Source organism: Rhipicephalus microplus, chromosome 6 (assembly GCF_043290135.1).
Source record: "Rhipicephalus microplus isolate Deutch F79 chromosome 6, USDA_Rmic, whole genome shotgun sequence".
Classification (NCBI taxonomy): Eukaryota; Metazoa; Arthropoda; class Arachnida; order Ixodida; family Ixodidae; genus Rhipicephalus; species Rhipicephalus microplus.
Genome location: NC_134705.1, coordinates 129,079,095 through 129,099,871, shown reverse-complemented (window position 1 = coordinate 129,099,871; position 20,777 = coordinate 129,079,095). Strand labels below are relative to the sequence as shown.

The following is a 20,777-nucleotide window of genomic DNA, read 5'->3' as shown; positions in this document are numbered from 1 at the left end:
TACTGAAGGAAATTTATATTCGCAGCCTTTTAAGCCAAAGCCATTATAACAAATCCTTAAAAATGCTGTTTGTCATCTAACAGCAAGGACAACACACTGCAATCTTCCTCCGGGCAGCTATTGACACAAAATTCTTTTTTGTGAAAATTTCATCACAGGAAGGTGTAAGCCGATCTTCATGTTGGAAATATTATTTGCAGAGCACTCCAGACAACCGTAGGAAAAGCATACAAAAGAGAAGTTTTGTAAATTCGGTATTTAGCTAAGATGTTCCGAGTGGCAAGCTGAGAAATTTATTTCGCGATGGCAAAACCCACTCGTCCATTACCAGAGGGCTCTAGCGGCGCCTCGAGCACGGTGTAGACTCGTCTGAGGAATACAAGACCTAAGTGCCAACTGGCATTCGCTACCGCTTCCGCTTCAACGAAGCCGCTGTAACATGTAGTTCCAGATGTTGTCTCAACCTGGAAAACGATGAGATTTATATTACCAAAGGAAACAGGTTCGCTGGCATCGTAAAGCTGCGATGATGTTTGAAACACCTGAACCTCTTCCTCGTCCCCCCTCCCCCACGAGAACATTCAAGAGAAAAAAGTGATATTTGATCGACTTGTTTTGCAACTTCTTTTAATTTCCAAAGCCGTGCCAGTTGGGGCTTCATGATTTGTGGCGCATGCTAAGACTGGTTTACAAGCAGCATAAAACAACAAACTAGGACTCAGCATTCCATTCACTGCCCCTTTTAGTCCATTTGTGAACCATTTCCACTTCTCGAACATTGTAATGGGGCGTAGAATGGATCATACCTTAGAGTGTTTCAGCATGATAAAACGTCTGCTCATGTCATTTCGATGATGATTTATTTTCTGAGAACCGTGTATCTACGCCTTTCATGAAAAGGCTTCACAACACTTCTTGAGGATGGTCACAAAAAGCTGGCGATCGTAGTCGACGCTCAGGAGAACGCGCGAGCCAAGTAATATAGCAATATATGCAGCCTGAAATTTACGGTAAAATTTCAGGTTCTGATCTATCAACAAATCAGGTTGCATACGTGAAAATCGTGCATCATAGGCCCAAGTATGACGCCATTAGCTCATTTGAACGTGGCACACTCCGGAGTTACTGCAGCCACCGCGAGAGGCCGCAACGTGTTCATGCGGGAGTGGCAATCGCACTGAAAAGCCACGCGTTCAAAGAAAATAAAATAAACAAGAACTGTTAAACGTGTTCTGGCGCGCGTGACGTACCTTCTCATCCTGTGTCATGCGCGTTTGTCTCGTCGGGAGGAAAGAGAAATAATCACAGTGCGCCACGAATATTTGTAGCTTCGCCCGTATTAGACGGGTTTTAAGAGTTTTGGCGGCTGCCGATTCATGAGGCAGTAAAATACTTTCATAAAGTCACTCCATGGCTACTTGGCGAATGTGTAGCAGGGCCGCTTCCGCAATATTGTTGCATGTCCCGCCGCGGTGGTCTAGTGGCTAAGGTACTCGGCTGCTGACCCGTAGGTTGCGGGTTCGAATTCCGGCTGTGGCGGCTGCATTTCCATGGAGGCGGAAATGTTGTAGGCCCGTGTGTTCAGATTTGGGTGCATGTTAAAGAACCCCAGATGGTCCAAATTTCCAGAGCCTCCACTACGGCGTCTCTCATAAATATATGGTGATTTTGGGACGTTAAACCTCACGTATCAATCATATCAGGTCTGAAAATATAATAACTTTTGCACAAAAGCCCATTCTCTGTCATATTTGATTCTGGTTATATCCTTTGGTAGCACCCAATCGCGCTTCGGGTTCAGCAGTTGCGATTCCTTTGCAGTAAAAACCGTAATCAGATCTAAACAAGTGCCAATTCGGGTGCCACAGTGTTGCAGCACAGCAGTTGCCCGTAAGATTTACCACGTGAAAAGAAAAATAAACGTTACGCTATCACCGACTAATGGGAACCAGGTGGGTTGGAGAACCAGCGCTGGTGTTCACGTGTGTTTCCATTTGTTCTTTTCCTTTGAGTGTGCATTTGTGTTTCATTTTTTTGCATATGTTGTGTAACGATTGTGTAACACAATCTTCTCCTTTCTCCCATTTGTTTGCAGAATCGTGTGCGTGCCTCGCAGTCAGCTCCAAGCGCTGCTAGGACAGTGCAACGAAGCGAGCGCGCCCAGCAATATTAACGAGCGCACAGCTATGGCAGATAAACGGGAGAGAGAAAAAGAAGTGGAGGCAGCGCTCTGACACCTCCTTTACCCTCCCTCCTCGCGCTCGCGCTAGGAGGGGGGAAAGAGTTGGCGCATGTGCAGTTGGCGGAGTGGATGGTCACCGAGAGACGAACACAGCCCCACGCAACAGCTGCTTCGCCTATAAATTATAGAACCCCGAGGCCAGAGCGGGATGCGAACCCTGCATCCTACGTGGCAGTCCAGTACTGTACCACAAACCTATGCCAATTTTTATTCAATTTCGGTTGGACATAACACACAAGGGGACTACATAATCACAATACAATACACAACAAACATGGTGAAACAAATGCTGCCACGGCCGTCAAGCACTGCTAAAGAACACCACGCCTCGAGAGAGAGAGAGATAAAGATGCAAGGAAAGGCAGGGAGGTTAACCAGACGCACATCCGGTTTGCTACCCTGCACTGGGGAGGGCATAAAAGGGAGAAAAGAAGTTGCAGAAAGATGAGAAGGTACAGAATATCACGAGCACACTCGGGGAGCACACACAGTTTACAGGCGGTCGCTCAGGTTTGTTGACTTAAGGTAAAGTAGCAGTGCTTTAGTTGCTTTCTGCGCAACTGAGGCAGATGCCCAAGGTCCTAGTATCTTCTGCACACAAAATGGTCCGGGGTCAAGTCGATTCAAAACCATCCGTAGCTGGCATCGCTGTGTGTCGTAGCAAGCGCAGCTGCACAGGACGTGTTCGATGGTCTCTTCATCTCCGCAGTAGTCACATGTAGGAGTGTCTGCCATACCAATGCGAAAGCAGTACGCCTTTGTGAATGCAACACCCAACCAAAGGCGGCATAACAGTGTCGCATCAGAGCGGGAAAGTTGTGATGGTAGCTTTAGTTTGAGCGAAGGATCCAGTTCATAAAATTGACACCTTTGGAAGCTGGTAGACGACCAGAACGTGCGTGTGAGATCTCGAGCCAGCAGGTAAAGTTGTCTTGCTGCATCATTCCTTGATACAGGAATCGGGACTACACGGGTTTCTTCGTAGGCTGAGCGGGCTGCATCATCGGCTAATTGATTTCCGGTAATACCGATATGTCCAGGCAGCCATTGATATATAACATCATGCCCTCGTGCTAGCGCTTCATGATGGCAATGTCTTATTTCTTGTACCAGTTAGTCATGGCTCCTCCTACGCATGGCAGACTGCAAACTCTGAAGCACTGCCTTCGAATCACAGAATATGACCCATTTTCCTGGACGTTCTTGAACGAGATATTGTAAAGCAGCCCTTATAGCAGCAAGCTCTGATGCCGTAGATGTAGTCATATGCGACAACTTAAACTTGATTGTCATTTCTGCAGCCGGAATTACAGCGGCACCTGATGAGCTGCTGGATGAGACGGACCCATCAGTGTATATCTGCGTTCGGTCTAAGTACAACTCATGTAATAATAGCAGTGTTGCTTGCTTCAATGCTACTCTGGAGTGACTGCTTTTCTTTTTGATTGCCGGAATTTCTAGACGTACTTGCGGCTGGTCGAGGCACCACAAAAGGCATGCCGTTCTCGCAGCTGGCGTATATTCTGATGGAATGATGTTTAGGTGCTTGGCTATGACGTCTGAAAACGTAGCACGTGGTCTTCCGGAAGTTAGAAGGGCCAAGTGGTGGTCGGGGACACGGCTAGCATGTCGAATGTGCGCTCTGAGGCAATCCACAACTATATATGTCCTGACCGGATGGTCTTTGACAAGCATGATTGTGGCATAAGTAGAAGCGCATCGGGGCAGTCCTAGGCACATACGCAGTGCCTGACCCTGCAAACTCTCCAATGAATGAGTATTCGATTTGCAAGTGTTAGTCAGTACCGGCAAGCTGTAGCGCAATAGACCCAGAAATAGGGCCCTGTACAGCTGTAGCAAGGAGGCCACAGAAGTTCCCCATGCTTTACCGCACAAGAATTTCATGATATGCACAATAGATAGCAGTCTCTTCTTCAAGTACGCACAATGTGGGCTCCACGAAAGACTTCTGTCGATAATTATGCCCAGGAAACGATGCGTCCGTGCATATTTGACACTCTGCCCATTGATGTAAACAGGTATGGCGTCATTGACTTGCGTGTAAACGCCATCAACGCGCACTTCACAGTTGATATATTTAGGCCTTGTTTCTGAAGGTAGGCAGTTGTGAGTGTTGCTGCCCGCTGTATTCGTGCACGTACCTGAGGGCGAGTAACTGCAGCACTCCAGAGGCAAATATCATCGGCGTATATGGATAGGCACACCGACTTTGGCAGAACCTTCACCAGACCAATTAGGGCCACATTGAACAATGTGGGGCTTAAAACACCTCCCTGAGGTACTCCGCAGTAGGTGTAATGTTGGGCAGTTGTACCCTCATATGTTTGTACAAAGAAACCCCTGCCAGTTATATAATCTTTTATCCATTGAAACATTCGTCCACCAATGCCCATTGCTGCGGGAGAAGTGAGGATGGCATCGTGAGCTACATTATCATATGCACCCTTCACGTCAAGAAAGAGTGCCACTGATATGCGCTTGCGACTTTTTTCTTGTTGAACAAATGTCGATAAATCAAGGACACAGTCAATGAAGGAGCGGCCCCGACGAAAGCCTGCCATGCAAGAAGGGTATTTGGTGTATCGTTCCAAGTACCACTCGAGACGAAATAGAACCATTCTTTCCATCACTTTTCCGAGGCAGCTTGCGAGGGCAATAGAGCGATACGCTGTCAAGTCCAATGGTGATTTTTCCGATTTCAAAAGTGGTATTAATCGACTTATTTTCCATTCTCGGGGAAGACTGCCGCTGAGCCAGGAGTTGTTGAAGCATGTTAAAAGTTCTTTTCTAGCTTTTTGTCCAAGGTGTCCCAACGCACTATAAGTAATACCATCAGGACCTGGCGATGACATGCGCTTAGAAGCGACTAACGCACATTCCAGTTCTTCCATGGTGAACGGATTGTCCATTTCTGGTAATCGCGTCTCAGGAACGATCACGGCGTCGATTCTCTCGCTCATAATATTCCCGGCAACTCTCGTGCAAAATTCTTCAGCCACCTCGAGTTCTGTTTTTCCATGATAGAGTGCCAAAGCTTTAAAAGGGTGCCGTTGTTGTGGAGAGGAACGAGGACCACGAACTGTTCTCCAGATATATGACAGCGGTTTATGAGGGCTAGAGATTCGCAGAATGCTTTCCAGCGTTCGCTCTCCAGTTTGTGACTGCGTCGTTGAATCTTTTTCTGGAGCCGCCTTGCTTCCTTCAGATCGTAAATTGATCTTGTGCGTCTGTATCGTCGTTCAGCACGCCTTCGTATAGCTCGTAATTTTTCCAGTTCGATGTCAAACTGTGTTACTTTAGACGAAAATGGTAATTTACATTTGGACTCTTGCATAGCTTCCACTATGGTATTTTCCAGGCTGCAGGCGAGGCCTTCTTGGCAAGCGTTCTCAACACGCGATGCAAACATCGACCAGTCAGTGCCAATTGCAACACCGGAAAAGAAATTTTTTATGATACCATCGATCGTCACGTAGGTGGGTATGTGATCCCTCCCATGAGTCTCAATATCGCAAAATCACTTAACTTTGTGAGAGAAGCACCGTGCCACCAATGTCAGGTCAAGGCAACTGCCATACGTGAGACCCCGCAGATATGTGGGGGTACCATCGTTCATGATGGAAAGGTCGTAATCGGAAGCAAATGTAACAATGTTCCGGCCCCTGGCATTCATCCTAGTGCTCCCCCAAAGCATGTGATGGGCGTTGAAGTCACCGGTGATGATCCAAGGCCCATCGGTTCCCATTAGGATGTCTTTTAATCTGTCGCAGTCAAATCGCGATGACGGAGATATATCCACCAATAAGCGTGAACGAAACTGCATTCTTCTTCACACGAAGACACACGTACTGATTGTCGTCATTTGAACTTATTGGGTGCGAAAGATAAGTCAAGTCTGTGCGAATGTAAACAATTACTTTGCTTCGTTCTTCGCAAGCGGCTGAACGAAAAGCTTCATAACCGGACAATCTATAAGGTGTTGATACGTTTGGTTCACATATGACAAGTATAGGGAATTGATTGGCCCGAACAAATTGGCGAAAGTCTGAGATACGGGACTTCATGCCTCTGGAATTCCACTGAAAAATCGACGCACTTTTAACTTCAGTGCGGAAGATGAGATTTTGTTGAGCCATTGTGCTTATACGAAGTTAGCAAGAACTGGGTTCAGTGCATTCAGTATTTGCAGTGCACTCTTAGCAGATGGAGATTGTATGCTGCTCAATAGCGTGCGAATCGTGGCAATTAATGATTGCACGATTGCAGCCTTTTGCCTGTCTTGGTTGGAAAGATCTCGAACCGGCACGATTGCAGTCACTTGCCTGTCTTGGTTGGAAAGATCTCGAACCGGGAGCGCGGACTGGCCGTCATGAAGCTCCTTTGGTTCGCTTGATGCTGCTTCCCTTTGAAGTGCAGGCCACTCTGTCACAGTTAGGGTATGCTCACTGGCTTTGTCCTTTACAGCCTTTCCCACGGCATGTGGTCTGGGAGGCAAAGGAGGTGGTACTGATGAGGGATCACGCAAACGTGTCGAGGAGGTAGCGGGCGTTCTCGACGACCGACGTCGACGTGAACGACGCCTTCTGACTTTAGCTGCGGCTTCTCGATGAGATGAGTGATCGCGCACCATCTCCTTCAAGATGGCAATTTCCTTCTGAATCCGCGGGCAGTCCTTCGATGTGGCTTCATGGGATCCATTGCAATTAGAGCATTTCTTGACAGTTGCGACGCACTTATCCGCTTCATGGTGCTCGGCGCAGCGGTGGCATACCATCTAATTCTCGCAGACGCTGCTCACATGTCCAAGTTTTATGCATTTACGGCACTGGAGAGGCTTCGGAATGAAAGGCCGCACAGCATGTCTGAAGTACTCCACCTTCACATGAGAGGGGAGGGATGGGCTCTTAAACGCAATCTTCACACAGCGAGACTTGCCTAGCCGGGTGACATCAACAATTGGAGTATCAGTTGTTGACTTGACAAGAAATTGTAAGTGATTATTGGAAATAGCCACATCTATGTCGCAGATCACGCCGGTTACTACATCACATCTCAAGGGAACATGAGAGCGCACCTGGTTGCCGTCCAAGTCAGTTACACTGCGCAGAACGCCCAACGCAGTTGCGTGCAAAACGTCCACAGCCAGTATATTCTTTCTGGCGTTCACTCTTATGTCCGTGATCTCATTTGGCACGAGCGTTTCCAGAGACCTCGACACAGACTGTCTGTTAAGGCGTTTCATGCTGACGGTAGGAAGTGCAGGCAGAAACAGGATGGTATAAGTGTTCGATTTTGGCGCTTCACTTACAGTTTGAATAGTTGAGGATGAGGATGTCCTCATGTTCCTTCTCTTCGCCTTGCGGCTCGGCACAGGTTGGAAACCGTCATCTGAGAAGTCCTCACTGCTGAGATAGTAAGCATGAGTATCTTCACTGTCGCTGTCGCTCGCTTGTCCCATCCGCTTCCTGGAGGCGGTCGCCGCTGACGCCGCTGGTGCCGGCAGGCGCCCGGGGTGGTCTACTTCCATCCCCTCCAAGGGAGCAGCGGAAACTGATCAACAGACTTAAATTACAACTGAAATACGCCGGAGTTAGCAGAAGTAGCTCCTATTCAAAACCCCACGCCTCGAAATTCCTTGATTTGTTTCTCCATGCACACACCCCTTGATATCAAGGAACCACGCCTCGAAATTCCTTGATATCAAGGGGTGTGTGCATGAAGAAACACATTGATTTGTTTTTAGTACATCGACAAATCTTCATTTACTTTTTAAGAAGTTGTCTTACTTGCCTTCTGTCAGGTTGACATTGAAATCTTGACATTGAAGAGCGTTGTGCAGTGTGCAATGTAGTCTAACTGAAATTCATTTTTAATTGCCCTCTATAAAACACACCACAAGTACACCCCTTGCTAAAAGAATTGAATGCGTGGTGAATTGTTGCCGGTTGGATAAAAATTCATTTATGATAGAACGAGGTTCTCTAACGCAATAGGGATTTAACTGTCTAAACTTAGCTACACGGGTGCTTTACTATCCACCTCAAACTTACCCTATGCAGGCTTCATGTCGTATTACGTGAATATGTGTAATAAAGGGTTTCCGAACAGTACCACAACAACTAGGCGCCACGCAACGCGAATTGTGTAACCTGTGCATCGTTGAATGCTCCAACCCCTTACAAAATCATTAGGCATATTTCTTCCTCGTCGTTAGTCACAGCATAAACCGCGTGCACATAACGCCTTACAAGCGTGTAGCGGGTATCACACTTTTCCTGAAGAATGAAGAATAATGCCGTAATGAACGCTTCTTCACAACACAAAATTTATGATGGTTTATGGCGTACTGAAACAATGCAAGCGTGCTTGAAGTAGGTGCCTAAAAAGTGTTGAAAAACAGCTCTAGAAAGACCCCTTTTTCCTGTTTTTTTCCCTGGCTGTGCTGCGCGTTTCGCGCAGTCCTGGCGACTTTTTGCAATCATCTGCTACAACATTCACCACCCAGATTTACTTTGTAATGCGAAGTAAATTTTTGTTCTGTCATTTTTGTTAGCCCAACACTTGCGTTCCAATGACTTTCCGAGCGATATACTTTTCTGTTTAGGTGCCACATAAGCCCCAAAGCTTCCTCCCCATTAATAAGTTCTTATTCTTCAAAAAGTAGCGACTATGCCTGGTCTTAAACATCTTCCTTCGAATTTTTTTTTTGCGCTCTAATAGAGTAGTACGGTTTGATCGATGTATACGCCAGAAAATACCATCGCATCATCGTTGTGGTAACCTGCGCTGCATTAAAATGCTGAGCCACTTTGGCGGAAAAGGTTCGTATTGCCATTTTTGAAAGAATTAAACTTTTTTAGGGCGCATGGATTGTGTCAGAAAGAAGACAGGATAGAGCGCCCTAAATAATGCAATACCAACCAGCCCAAGTATAGCCACACTTGTCGTATAGGCAATTTAATGAAACTTTACCTTTGACCTTACAATTTTTCTTTGTCATTCCAAATGTATTTATTCAACTAATTGATTCCATTCTCAGTAGAATGTATAAGCTGACACTGTTCCTAGAGTTATATATAGGATCAGTTGGAATGGTATCTTGCGAACATATTCTCTTGGTAGTAACGTGCGCGTATTTCTGCTGTGCGTTTAGCAACTCAGACCAATCGGTTACACTGATAGTAAGTCTACATGACCATTAAAAATGCCAATAAATAAAACAGCCTGAATTTTCCGGCTCTAAAGATTCAATGTGATATGATACTGCATGGCTTATACATTCGAGTTTAATGTACCTGTTTAATCCACTGATATAGTAACAGGTACGGCTTAGCCTGCTGGCGAATGTTGATGACTAGAACATTTGAGAACATCGGAGAACTTGAAAATTGTGAGCTTCAAATCGGCATTTACGCTCCTGCTTTATTATCTGCTTGAATTTGAGTTTAGTAGGTACTTTTTGCGGTTTTTTCGGGGGGTAGAGATTTCGAAGCATACCTTCAAAACGTAGTCTTCAGGCCTCAGGACGATCTCCAGTCCGCCAAATATGAAGGTGACGTCGGAAGGCTTCACGTTGCAGCGGAGCTCATACTGCGGTTGGTAGTTGTCAGTGGAGAACAAAACAATTTCGTGTTTACTTTTTATGTACTGTTGCAAATTACATAGTACGATTAAGCAAGTTTTCAGTGTGATTGTTAGGGTTATATTATGTTGCGTTGTAAGGTTAATATTACAAGTAGAGATAATAAAGATACACAGAAAGGCCCGATGGTTAACGGACTGTACAGGTGACCTAGCATGAATCATACGCCCTTACCACTTTTCGCATATCGAATGAAATTACACCTGTTTTATATCGATTACCTAAATGATGGTTTTGAGAACATTTTAAAACGATGCCACTAGCACCAGATGCCACATCGAATAGCAACAATATTTTATTATAACTTGGTGTGCATCTGAAGACGATCGATAAAGATCTATATGGAACTCTCTGTAATGCTTCATCAAAACTATTTTTGAGAAAGGTGCTTTAACTCTTGACTTTACCAGTTTGGCTAATGAGACGTAGCAAGAATGCTGCATGGCCACGAAACATGTCCTAGGAATCAACATCTCAGCATCAGGTACGTTACAACGATATATTTAAGAGTACTTACTCCTAAATCTTCAGCAGATACGTCATACAAGTTAAAATACACCATAAAAATAAAACACTTCTTGCTGAATGCCTTCAATAAATTCCAGGATTTTGTTGAATAAACGAATACGTTTTGTTCTAAGTAAAATATCATCGTGCTAGATAGAGAGCGCATGGGGAACCGTACATGTCAGCACATATTGTATGCGCCTGCGTTTACAGCACACTTCCCATGATATGACTTTTACATACTGACGTTAATTAATTGTCGCAAGTATCACAAGTCTAAGTTTTTCGAAGTTGTTCTTTGCCTAAAATGAAGCTCAGCGGTGCTCAAAAGTAAAATTTTTTGTAACTTTACGTTCTTCAATATCTGGACAAATTATCTTCGCTTTCTCACCTTCTTGCTCACTTACATCACGCTGATGCACAGCTACTTACTTTTCCATCCTCGATCTTCCTGGCACAGATTTGGGTGCACGTTAAAGAACCCCAGGTGGTCGAAATTTCCGGAGCCCTCCACTACGGCGTCTCTCATAATCATATGGTGGTTTTGGGACGTTAAACCCCACAAATCAATCAATCAATCGATCTTCCTGGCACCGAGCAGTCTGTTGATTTTGCTTATTTCGCTGGCGGGTCCCCTATTGAAGGGCTCTGTTGGAGCCGGCCGAGCCCACGATGCTGGTAGCCTTTGTCTCAGACCAGCCACTTCATATCTGCATTTTTATTAATTCTTGGTAAGAAAGAAAAGTGCAATGTTAATTTAGTCATTGCGACTTTTTTCGGCTATTTCTGGTAGTTATCTTAAGCTTTCTTCGGTCACTATATTCCGGGTTTGAGCGTAGGAAGTCCTGTTGTAGCCTGTATTGAACACCTTACTGTGTGTGCGATGCATGACAAGTCAGCCACCTAAAGTGTTTCGCACTTGGAATATGTGTGTATTTGACTTCGAAATGAATGCATAGTTTTACACTCACACACACAAAAACTGAGAGTGACCAGCATGATTGTGACAACTGATGTCAATGCAGCTGGAATTTTTGTAACGCTCGTTCCATCCGGGCAATATCTTGCAGGAGAACTATAGATAGCCTTTCTTGAAGTACTTACCCATTTAGATGAATCTGAAAGGCACTGTCGAGAGCATTCATGAAGGTCATTGAACCTTGGTAGCGCTGCTCATTTGCACCTCCGAAGAGAGCTTCCCCTGGAGTGGTCATGTCGTTGCTAAAGTAAAGTCCCACCCTTGGACTTCCGATTACACCCGATTTAGCCATTTCGTAAAGCGTAGAGTTTGCACCGAGACGCAGCCCGAAGACGCCGTCGAACGGCTTGTCCACGAAGCTGCGCACCCCGTGGAAGCCGATTCCATTCACAAACTGAAGTTTTTCGAGGGACACGCCGCCGAGTTAGTGAGCATCCCGAAATACGTAGCCAGTTACGTTGCCCCTGCAGGAAAACAAAAGTGCGGGTAAGTTGAGACGGGGGAGGTGTGTTCTCACAGATGACAAAGATAAAAAGAAAATATAGTTTATTTCGAGCAAACTTGAACTCCTTGAACGAAAAACAAAGGCAGTTTAGCGGTTTCGCCACAAGCGTGCCTGTTGTGGCAAGCGACCGTCTACCGAAAAAATGAAGCCCGTTCACTGCCCGCCACTCAATTTTTCAAGTGTGGCATCAGACCAGTTAATACTACCACCTACCGTATTATATGATGGGAAAAGGTAAGTTTAGTCTTTTGCTTTCTCAGCACATCAGTGCGTACTTCTACGCAAACGAATACGTTTTGCTGTTCTGTGTGCAAACTTTCTAAAAATACTTCACCCTCAGTCGTATATCATACTCTGCGTTCCGAATATTTTACGTAGTATTGGTGATGACAGCCCTCAATTTATACGTTTTTTAACCTTTCACAACAATCTCCATAATCGTCTACACAGCTTCTTGAGCAAACGGCATAACAGTAACCTTCACAGTGTCCCTGCAAACTTGCACTTTCGGGCCACACATTGTCTTTTGTCCATATTCCTTAATTCAGTACCAGTTGTCAACTTGAGCCGCTATTGCACATACAGGAGCAAATGGTGCTGAGTAACGTATGCATGGAGTAACCGCATGAAGCCCATCTGCTTGTAAAATAACGCATTATTCTTTTGAACGAGCTACTGTGAACCAATCTTATAGAAATTGTCTTTGGCAGTCATTTATGAATATTCAAAACAATCAAAGGAATAAGTAGCATTTTGCGTCGCTGTTCTTACGGTATTCACAACTGATGGACCTATTTCGGGACGCCTATTTTTTGTATCTTTTTCTTCAGCCCTTGTGGAAATTTTTGAAGTCCCAAACAAACTTTTCAATTGCGACAGATCTCCCAAGACACGTAGAGATATCAATTCACAAACTTCGACTGGAAGTAGCAAACAGAAACAGCTTCCTGCACAAAATACATCGATCTAACTACCCACAATGTCATTGGGGTCATGCAGACGAAAATATTCACCATATTTTTTTGGAGTGCGTCAAATATGCGAATTAAAGAAAAAAGTAAGGATTAAACTAACAATCTGAACATACGGCCTCTTACATTAAAGAAATTACTCAGACCATGGCCTGACATACATCCTCAGAAAAAGGCAAACATCTTCTTAACAAGATTCTTCGTGGAGACTGGGCTGGATAAGCGCCTGTGACAGACAGCCAGGGGTTGACATATGAAATGATGTGTTCGTGCGTATACTGACAGTAGAAAAGAAAGATGTGCGTGGGAACATTATATGACTGTGTTAACTGGTGCAAGCAAAGTGTACATTCGCATGCTATTTCAACTGGTTTCAGTGTGCTATTATGTTTTCGTTTGTTCATTATTGAGTACCATTCGGTATTATTCTTCTATTTTTTTCTGCTGCAGAACTTATCAATATGGAGAAGCCGAGGCACCATGAACCATAACCTCTGCACATTAAAACAGAGCACAACAGAAGCAAACACATTTCGCAAGCTGCACCGTTTCCTTTATTGCCTGCACTTTTACCGCTACTGAAGAAGAGCACATGTCAGTAGTTCTGCACTTGCGTCCCATTTATTATCAATGCTTCCAAGTTTGCGAAACGTGAATATTCTTGAGAGTGACGTATTCCTAGTCATCACTTTTACCTTACCAATAAAGTTGTGTTCTCTACCTTACCTGGCATCACCAATATATTATTAACTGCCTATATTTATATCACGAACATTTTCGTTGTGACACTTGCTAATGACCCTTTATTTGCGGGTTAGCCTGACTGTTTGTTGTATTCCTCATGCACAAAATGAAACAAAAGTATCAAATTGTCCCTCATTGCTCTTTACTTTTGTGCATTGTGTATCAGTGCTTCACTCGCCATTTTATAGATAAATTTGTGTCCTGCTTCTGCAATTACGTCCTGAAAATTTTTCAGCACCCTGAGTAATGATAAGAGCACCTTTCACAAACATGATAAATGCTCTTCCTAATGAAGACAAAAATCACGTCAGGCCTTATTTAGGAACACGCAGATACACTCACCTTCCAAAGGGTGTGGCACCGTCTTCCCAGTCACTGCTCTGCGTCGTCGACTTGCTCCAGTCATACATCTTGTGTTCAACTAAAGGAGTGCAATTGATTGAGTTAGATAAGACTTGCGATTATTTCAAGACGTGTATAATGTATCGGGTAAGCTTTCGCACCTTCGAGTAGCGTGATGTCACGGTTACAGGCACTCGTAACACCTGCAATCTGTGATGATAAGCTTCAACTTCCTATATTCTCACCCTCATTTAGCCTCAATCCATCTTGACTAGCGTGTAAGGAAATATACGGTATCTTGGTTTTTTTTCTTTGCACCTGCCACCTTTCCCTCTACCACTTCTCTCATTCTCATATGCGATACTGATGCGAAATAGCTACTCAAGTTTGTCTATTTCGTTTATCATATTCTAGAAATGTTATCATTGTTGGAGCACGCTTGACACTAAATATAATAACCAAGAATTTTGTCAGTGATATTTTTTTATTTCTACCCCAGCTGTTCGCGCAAGGCTTTGTGACACTATTTTGGATACAATTTTTAGGAGTATTTTGTTCGAATTATGTACTACTATACACACCTCTCTGAGCCGTCTTACGGATTTAAGATAGCAGAAGAGACAATGGCACAGGCCTATCTAGCAAAAGTGAAGTTTTGCACAAATAATTAGTCATATACGCTCTCTAAAACTGTGAAACAGCGAAGGAAATCTTAAGTGGAGATGTCTACAAATGCTACCTTTTGCTAAAAACATGTTACATAATAACATTTCATTTTGTTTATTGTATATGTATCGTTCACAATAGAGAATTGCTCACTTACGCATAGAGATACATCATATTTAGAAAAAACACAGTCAAACGTGAACCGTGTCGTGCTTCACTGAGTGTATTACAATGTGGTAATCTGGCAGGAAACACTAGGTAACACCCCACTCGAGCAGTCCACCACCCTCTTAAGGATCTATAGGTTTCAGCAAATATTCTTTGGGGGGGGGGGGAAGAGGGGTCGCGTTCCTCTTCACCACAGCAGCCTTTCTCAAAGCCAAAGTGTCTATTGTGCTTTCTTATCTCGTTTTATTTCTTCACTGTACAGGACCGTGCGCTCAGCGGTCTTTCTGCATATTGTGTTATCGTGCATTAACGCGATTTTCTCGTAGATGGTCTTTCCATGTCATATGATCAAGTTGCTACTTTTCGTTGTATTTCTGTGATAACAATTTTAAAGCGGTCAGTTTATAATCTGCTTAGATAGACTTATTTGAGGACAAGCATTTTTTTCACTTGCTATACACTTTGTGTGGCATTGTCTTGGCCACATGCAGGCGGAATCATGTTCATAAACATAGATGGGGAGCAGAATAAATGATTGAGCGTAATATTAATAATAATGTTATTATGATAATACATGATATGTGGCTTAACAACCAAAACCACCGTAACTATATGAGAGAGGCCGTAGTGCAGAGCTTCGGAATGTTGGACCATATGGTGTTATTTTTAACGTGCAGTGACATCGCGCGTTGAATGGGCCTCTAAAATTTCACCTTTACCCACGTGCGACTGCAATTCTCGGAATCGAACGCGCCATCTTCGGGTCAGCAGCCGAGAAATCTAACCACTGCTCCACCGCGGCGGACGTCTGTGCTACGTCAAATTCCTTTACGCAAATGACGTTGTGCGTGGTACAGGAAACATTCGCTAACTCATTCTGAAAATAAAATTGTAGTTGTGAAATTTACTTGTGCATTGTTGTGAGCCAGATTGAGCAATATTCGGTACAATGCGGCTCCGAAATACATACAGCAGGGCTCCGCTTGCGTGCAGAAGTAGGCAGGAACCCACGTTGTACCCGCCGGATCAAGCATGACCAAGAATTTCTGCGGTGGCGTACCTAGCATGAGCTTTGTGATGTATGTGAGCTGCAATGTAGGCCAAAAAGCGGCATCTGAAGCTAGCATTTATTTTTTTATATCTATAATGTACTACGTATCTACTTCCAACCTTTAACCACCTTGAGTTCGTGGTAGATACTAGTTTATTGTATTCATGGCACTGCGGCTCAACGCTCGCCAAACCTTTTTAAAACTAAGGAGGTTACACCCAGCGAGTAGAACGTAGCAACCCTTTATTTGTCAGATAGTGCTCAATGTGCGTGCCAATGGCTGCTAATGGGGAATGAGAGACAGGAGCATTCGGCTTTTAGTTAACGCGCAGGAGCATTCGGCTTTTAGTTAACGCGCACGCCACGAACTTTTCATTGTTCAACAAAGGACAGGAGAAATCTCCCACCGGCACCATCTTGCAGGTCAAAATGTAACACTTGTTACACACTACGACTACGACTACGACTACGAGGGATGAACGGGGGCTGCTTTAAGGAGCCTCGCTCTTAAAAAAAAAAACCAATGACCGCCTCGTCACATTTCTTAAGAAAACGAAGTGCTTTGAAAATTATCGCCCATCAGAAGGATCGTTAGGGTACGCTTACATTGTTGTAGTTGTCCAATGGTACCGACACCATTTTAGGTGCTTGACCAGCAGGGCCATCACTAGGAAGAATAGAAGAAAAAGAATGTATGTCGCTCGTGAAAAATTTTTGTATTCAACAGTTCTTTGAAGTCGCTCATAAAAATATCAACAAAAGGAATGTACACAAGAATATAAGTTACTGTACTTCTTTTTATAAAGAAGATACTCTCCAAAGGAAAATGAAGGAATAGGGTCATATATTTGTAACAGCAACTGAAAAAGCGAAGATAACCATTTGTTTGAAGTTTATGAGATCAATAATACCATAGGTGAGTTAAGCAGCCACAGAGCGCTTCGAGTAGCATGCTCAATAATGCAATATCAAATTTAAAAGTCGCAGTATTTGACCATTTTTCCAAGTGGTTGCCGACAACTAAAGATAATAAACTGCCAATATGAATTTTAATTGCACCTTGTAGTCGCATATGACCTACAAACAAGTTTCATAAAAAGAGACCCCTTCATTACTAAGTGTTTAGCCTCTTTATGACTTTTTTTCCGGTGGTGGGTCAAAAGCTTTCAGAATATTGGGCAACCTTCAATGTATTTCGCCTTTCCAAGTCTTACAGAATCGAGAATAACGTTTGTGAAAGTTTGACTAGACTCAAAGAGAGTGATAGAGATTTACGTTTAAATGTTTTAATGTAACGGTGGAGATGCTTGCCTGCGGGGTTCCTTGGATTACATGATACTACTAGAGGTTCTGGGTGATGATTATGGTATGTACACTGATAACCACATAACGCCTACAACCCAAGCAGTCCTCCTACTAAGCAATAAACACATGTACAGCATATCCATGAACGAGAGAACAAAAACATTGTACCCACCTTGGGGCAAGTGTCATACAAGGTCCCGCCCATCCCAATAAAAGAAAGAGGCTTAGCCTGAGCATCGGCATCCTTGTCAACGATGTAATCGGCTTTTCGATGGAAGCAGAAGCAGCGTTTGTGCGCTCTTGCTCGCGTACGAGCCCTTATATATACGTGAAGAGGCCGAGTTGAAAGACGGTGCTTGGTTGTAGTCAATGGCAAACAATCACCTCTCGGTGGCTGCTTTTTCGCATGCACACTGTATGGCTGATGCATCCTGGCAGACACCACCCAGACGACAGCTCATGTTTTTGCCAGCGTAAGCCTATTGTACTATTTTTGTGCAACTCTAAGCGGCAAGGTCGCGTGCGATAAAAGAATGTTTTGACTGATGTGCTTGAAGGTGCCCCTTTGCCGCGCATGGGAACTCCACTGTTTTTTGGAGCGCTAGACTGAGTTTTATTTGCAATTTGTTTTTATTTCATATTGTCGCAACATATTTTCACTCGGTAGTAAAACATTTTGGCCAATACGTAGCTTTAGCAGTGCAAGTAAAAGCAGGGAAAAGTGTGGAGAAGCAAAACGTAATTTAGAAGACGGGGCAGAGTACTGGACTTTTGTTGGTTCGTTACGCCATCAAGCAATGCTACCCTACTACATCAGCTATACCAAGAACCCTGGACTTGACGAAAAGTAAAAGAAAATTGATATTTCTTCATACCAAGACGCAGTGGCCAGTATATGAGGAGTAAGGCCACACTCATTCATTCTTCAGGTTTGACCACTCCTGAAATTGATATGCACTGTTAAGTGCCTGCGCGTGACGTATGGGGACTTTTACAAAGTCATCTTCTATACTCGGCGACAACTTTTCTTGGCGCTGAAATAAAAGCAACAAAGACATGTCACGTGCATCCTGCTGCCAGTGTAGGTAGTTCCAAAGTAGCGCCCGTATTTTCAACGTGAAATATAAATGTTCTTCCTTTTTTTTCTACGTGGAGCTATTCGACACACCACGCAGCTCACAGCAGTGAGATAGTCGTATTTCGTTTAGTTTATCTGTTGTGACATCGCGTTTTTGAACACAACAGAAAGTGCTGCCTTTTTACGTGTACTTCAAACACTAAGCGGCGTCTGCGTCTACATGAAACGCGGATTATACACCCCCGTCACTTTCCACAACGTTACGAGACGCGCGCCAAAACCGACTACCTGGCGTTGTGCTACATGTGCAGAAGCTCCGCCTCCGTAGCTTTTCGTCGCCGAGTATAGCCACTTTTGCGTGGGACCAAAAAAATGGCAGCATATCCGCGGAGTGAACGATGGAGAGTGGGGTGAAGCATCCGTCCCTCAATTCGTTCTCGCTTCCATCCGTCCATGTTTCCCTCTGTGTGACCATTCAGCCGTCTGTGCGTGCGTCTGTTCGAGCGTCCACACGTTCATCTGTGCGTCCGTCTCTGCGTTCGTCCATGCATGCGCCGCTGCACCCGTCCATGCACCCATCCGTCGGTTCAGCCATCCGTGAGTTCGTCCATGCATCTGTCTGTGTGTCCGTTCGTCCATCTATTCAACACTCCAAGTACCACCATCTCGCATCTTTTCATCATATATTCCGATATAGAAGCACCGCCATCAAGCGGACATTCCAAGGACTAAACGAGAAATGGCACACGCACAGTTTCTTACGGCTTGCGCTTCGTGTCTACTTCCCACCTTTAACCACATTGACTTCATGGTATATATTATTAGTTCACTGTATTCATGGCACTGCGGCCCAACGTTGGCTCAACCTTTTTAAAACGAAGGAGGTTACGCCCGGCGAGTATAACGTAGCAACCCTTTCTTGTCAGATGTTTCTCAATGTACATGCCAATTAATGGCTGCTAATGGGGAATGAGAGACAGAATAATTCGGCTTTTACTTTCTTACGGCTTGTGCTTCGTACCTACTTCTCACCTTTAACCACCTTGAGTTCATGGCATATACTACTTCGGAGGAGAAAGGAAAGAGGAAGGACAGGGAGGTTAGCCAGTTCTCAGACCGGCTGGCTACCCTGTACTGGGAAAGGGGGATAAAGATGAGAGAAAAGAGACGTTGTAAAAAAAGGAGAGAGAAGGTCATTAGATGATCCACGACGCTGCTTTCAGTCTGTCTCTAAGACCACTTGCCCGCACAAAGCGCAACAACGCTCCCAATGCCTCGCGTGCAGAGGACGGTCTCGGCCAGTGTCCTAATACCCTTTCTTCTGACAATTGGCGATTGTCTAGTCTATCTAAAGCTTTTGACAGGTCTTTTCTTGGCACGCTGAAGCGAGGACACTCGCAGAGAAGATGGGAGAAAGCCTCTGCGCAGCCACAGTTGTCACATGTCGGGCTGCTGGCCATTCCGGTTCGAAACGAATGAGCATTCGTAAAGGCGACCCCAATCCACAGACGGCACAAAAGTGTCTCCTCAGCTTTGGTTATTCCTGATGGAAAACGAAGCTGTAAGTGTGGGTCCAAATTACGAAGGCGGAAGTTGGTGAATGCCGGTGAATTCCACTGAGCGAGTGTCACTTCTCATGCAAGTGATCGAAGCCTTGCAGCGACGTCCGTTCTCGATAATGGTATAGCTGCACGAGGGGCATCATCATGAGCAGATCGGGCTGCTTCATCTGCACGGTCGTTTCCATCAATGCTGCAGTGGCCTGGTATCCATTGATACGCTATGTCATGTTGTTTTTTTATAGCCCGGTAATGAAGCAGTCGTATTTCAGCAATTAGCTGTTCGTTGGTCCATGACGATATGGCGAGGCAATGCCCTGAAGGGCTGCTTTGGAGTCGGAGAAGATTGACCATGTCTGTTGCAATTCTTCAACTAGGAACTCCAGAGCCGCACGAATGGCGGCGACTTCTACCGCGGTGGATGAGGTCAGATGCGAGGTTCTGAACTTTATTGTGATATATTTCTCCGGAATTACCACTCTGCATGTTGAACTTGTTGAAGTGACTGACCCATCCATGTAAATGTGAATGCGTCCACTGTGTTTCTTATGCAGAAACAGTAATGTTGTTTGTTTTAGGGCCAAACTTGATAAATGTTTCTTCTTTTGCATTCCGGGAATGGTTATCAGGGCTTCCAGTGGATGTAGACACCACGATGATAACGACGGTCATGCTGTGTGCGTGAAGTTCGTGGGAATCACCGTGCGATGTTGGGCAATAATAGAGCAGAACGCAGAGCGTGGCTTGGAAGTTGAAAGGGAGGCGAGGTGATGCAATTGAATCCAGATGGTATGTCTTATGTACGTTATTAAAGCATCGACACGAATGTGGGTTGTGATAGGGTGTTCATGAGCGATATCGACAGTTGCTGCTGAGGATGCGCATCTCGGAAGTCCGAGGCATATTCTCAGTGCTTGAGCTTGTAATGACTGGAGGACGCGTACGTTTGTTATGCGGGCCTTGCCAAGCACAGGTAGGCTGTAGCGCATGAAGCCAA

The 20,777-nt window shown here is 44.6% G+C and overlaps 1 pseudogene; it reads right to left on the bottom strand.

Annotated features, from left to right (window-relative positions):
- Positions 1-270: 270 nt before the first annotated feature.
- On the bottom strand, positions 271-17,537 carry LOC119188048 (lysosomal aspartic protease-like; annotated as a pseudogene).
- Between the last annotated feature and the right edge of the window lie 3,240 nt (positions 17,538-20,777).